At 44.5% G+C, this 2777-nt stretch overlaps 1 long non-coding RNA gene across 1 annotated transcript; it reads left to right on the top strand.

Moving 5' to 3' along the window:
- Positions 1–209: 209 nt before the first annotated feature.
- LOC108961242 (uncharacterized) lies at positions 210–2474 on the top strand. Its single transcript, XR_001989453.3, has 2 exons — positions 210–334; positions 507–2474. It is a non-coding gene; the product is annotated as an uncharacterized LOC108961242 (long non-coding RNA).
- The last annotated feature ends 303 nt before the right edge of the window (positions 2475–2777 follow it).

Raw genomic sequence — 2777 nt, forward strand, 5'->3', positions numbered from 1 at the left:
CTAGCTACCAAAAAATCCCACAAAGTTCTGTGGTGAGTATGAGCTCAAAGCCTTTCTAAGGTCCAGTCTTAAAGAAGTCGACAAATACCACTCCACAAACCTTGGATTTCGACTGCAGACCGGGCCAGCCTTATTCAAGTTGCCTTTTAGTTCCTTCATCTGGTGCCAGTTTAACCCGTCCCGCGGGCTCACGGCCGAGGCTGTGCGCCACAGAGCCCCGGTGAGTCAGCAGTCCCGAAACACCCTGCCAGCGGCTGCCTGGCTCTGCGCTACGAGGAGAAACACGCCATTCTCGCAGAGTGCATGTGCACATGCTTGGGGCCGCGCTGGGCAGGTAATTTGCCTCCATGTACGAGGTGTGGGTTTGTTGTGTGTGAATCTACGCACATGAGAGAGGAGTTTCGGCTGGGATCACCAGAGCGGTTTTTTTTTTTTTTTTTTTTTTTTTGCTAGCAAAGGGTTAACCGGAGTGCCCTTGCTGAGCTCCGAGTCTCCTTGCATTCCAGGGTAAATGGTGTTTTGCAGAGCCCGGTTACCTATGGCAACAGCGGGGAGGAATACTGCAGGCGATCTTCTGAATCACAGGATTTACAGCCCGTATGTTTATTCTGCAGAGAAACACTTCCAGCCCTGCTTCTGATGTGAGCTGGGAACCGCGAGAGGGCTTTACAGAGCCATTTAAAAGGCAATGTGAGCTGGAAGCGAGGCATTTTTAATCAAAGACCAGGTTCAAAAAAGTAAAACATAGCCGAATCAGAGGAGTCTCCAGAATGAGCTCCAGTGTCACCAAGTACCTGCAGTCACACGCGCCGCCATTGATAACCTCCTCACAACTTCATGGCTGCTCTCCGAATTTCTCGCCTCTGCCTCAGCTCTTGCACAGCCACCCTGGGCAAATCGGCAGCACGCAGCCAGCACGGCCGGGGCACGGCCCCCTCGGCCGGAGCCAGAGCGGGCTCTCCGGGGCCTTGAAGGCGCCGTGCTCCCACTGGAGCAGTACCTGGGCTGGGCACTGCCCCGGCTGCAGCAAGAGCGCACGAAAGCATCTGCTTTCATTCTGTGCACGTACTACTGACTGACTGACCACTGCATGGGAGGCTTTTCTTATGGCATGATAAACATTTGAACAGGATTTTAAAAAATCATCACAACTGGAGAGAGTTTTTGAGCCTGATAAGAATTAAGCATATTTACGACAACATTTGAAAAACAAGACTACAAATACATACTTTTACATATCATTTTGAAATGCCACTGGCTTTGCTGATCTAACTGCATTTCACCTCATCCCGTCTGAGAAAATAAGCAGTTCCAGGCCTGGCTAAGCTGTGGTAGGAAGTCATCTGGGAATTCAGGAAGCTAACGGCACAAGCCAAGGCGCTGTGGTTGAATGCTTGAGCAAAGATTCATTCCACCTAACTCTAACCTTCAGAAAATCTGGAATCTGGTTTCAGCTGCCTCTGTAGTAAGCAGAGATAAATTCAGTTGCTCAAAGACAACTCATCACACCTAAAAGAAATACCTGCGTGGTTGAGTGTGTGCTTGCAGGTGCATCTTGCAGTACTGGAGACAGTAATGCAATCTTGGTATAATCAGGGCAGGTCACTGTAAACACAGATGGACAGACACATCAGATCGAACCCATATGGAAACATCCAATTTATACTCTTCTTTCTGGAACTTGAATGCTCCCAAATGTTACTACTTTTTTCCTAAGAAATTTCCCATATATGCTACATATTAATCAAGCTATCTCAAAGCTTGAGAGGAAAACATTATCCTAGCTGAATGGGGAGATGGATGTTTTGCAGGAATCTGCTGCTCATTTCTGAAAGTGGAGAGACAGGTCATTCCAAACTGTACTTGCTGTAACCTAGGAGGAATTCACCTTGCTGATAAATATTTAAGAGTCACAAAGGACTTATCTGCTAGTCCTTGTATGAGACACTCTTTCAGTGGGTTCAAAGCAGTACATACAAATTTTCATGGTTGCAGTTCCAAGTACACTTTTTTCAGGAACAGAATGGAAAATCAAAAGTAAGATACAAAACAGTTGAATCTCAGGGCTTCCATGTGAGCCCTAAGAATTCAGAAATAAGCATATGTGCTTAATTCAGATTTTTTTTCCAATTAGCCAAAAAGTAAACACTTACTTTGTCTTACTATTTTTCTTTCCCTGGATTTAGAAGAGAAAATAGAATCTGAATTTGTTGATGCATTGAAATTTATTTGGGAAATTGCTTTGCAGACTGGACTAAGATAAACAGTAAGTCATAATATATGTAGCAAATGATCATGCAAATCAAAGAAAAAGAGTAGAAGACAGTGGGAGGAAGAATTCATCCCTTAGATGGAAAATGAATGGGTCTTTAAAATAGGAAAACTGGTGGGGAATTTGCTGCCTATCTGTATATTGCTTTCTCAATGTACTCATCTATTGTATGCACAGCATTAAATAAACAGTTGAATCTTCAGTTTGCCTATTCATCGTTCCCAGGTTCATCCTTTTTGTTTGTTTGTGCCTTGTATTTAAGTTTTCTTTACAGAAGGGAGACCTAAAGGGCGGCAGGCTTTGTATTGTGCAATGAAATCACTCAAACTTCAGATGATTTTGGTCAGATGGAGGGAGGGGTCTTTCTTTTTCCCTACAAATCAACCCTGGAATTTGCTTTGCATCTGGCTGAGGTTGTAAGGTTTTAGAGAAAGAACTGGCAATTCTGCTAGCAGGAGGAATTTTGCGTGGTTAAAGAATGGAGTTAAAGCAATCTTTCCTGCAA

The sequence above is a fragment of the Serinus canaria genome, chromosome 5 (assembly GCF_022539315.1).
Source record: "Serinus canaria isolate serCan28SL12 chromosome 5, serCan2020, whole genome shotgun sequence".
NCBI lineage: Eukaryota > Metazoa > Chordata > Aves > Passeriformes > Fringillidae > Serinus > Serinus canaria.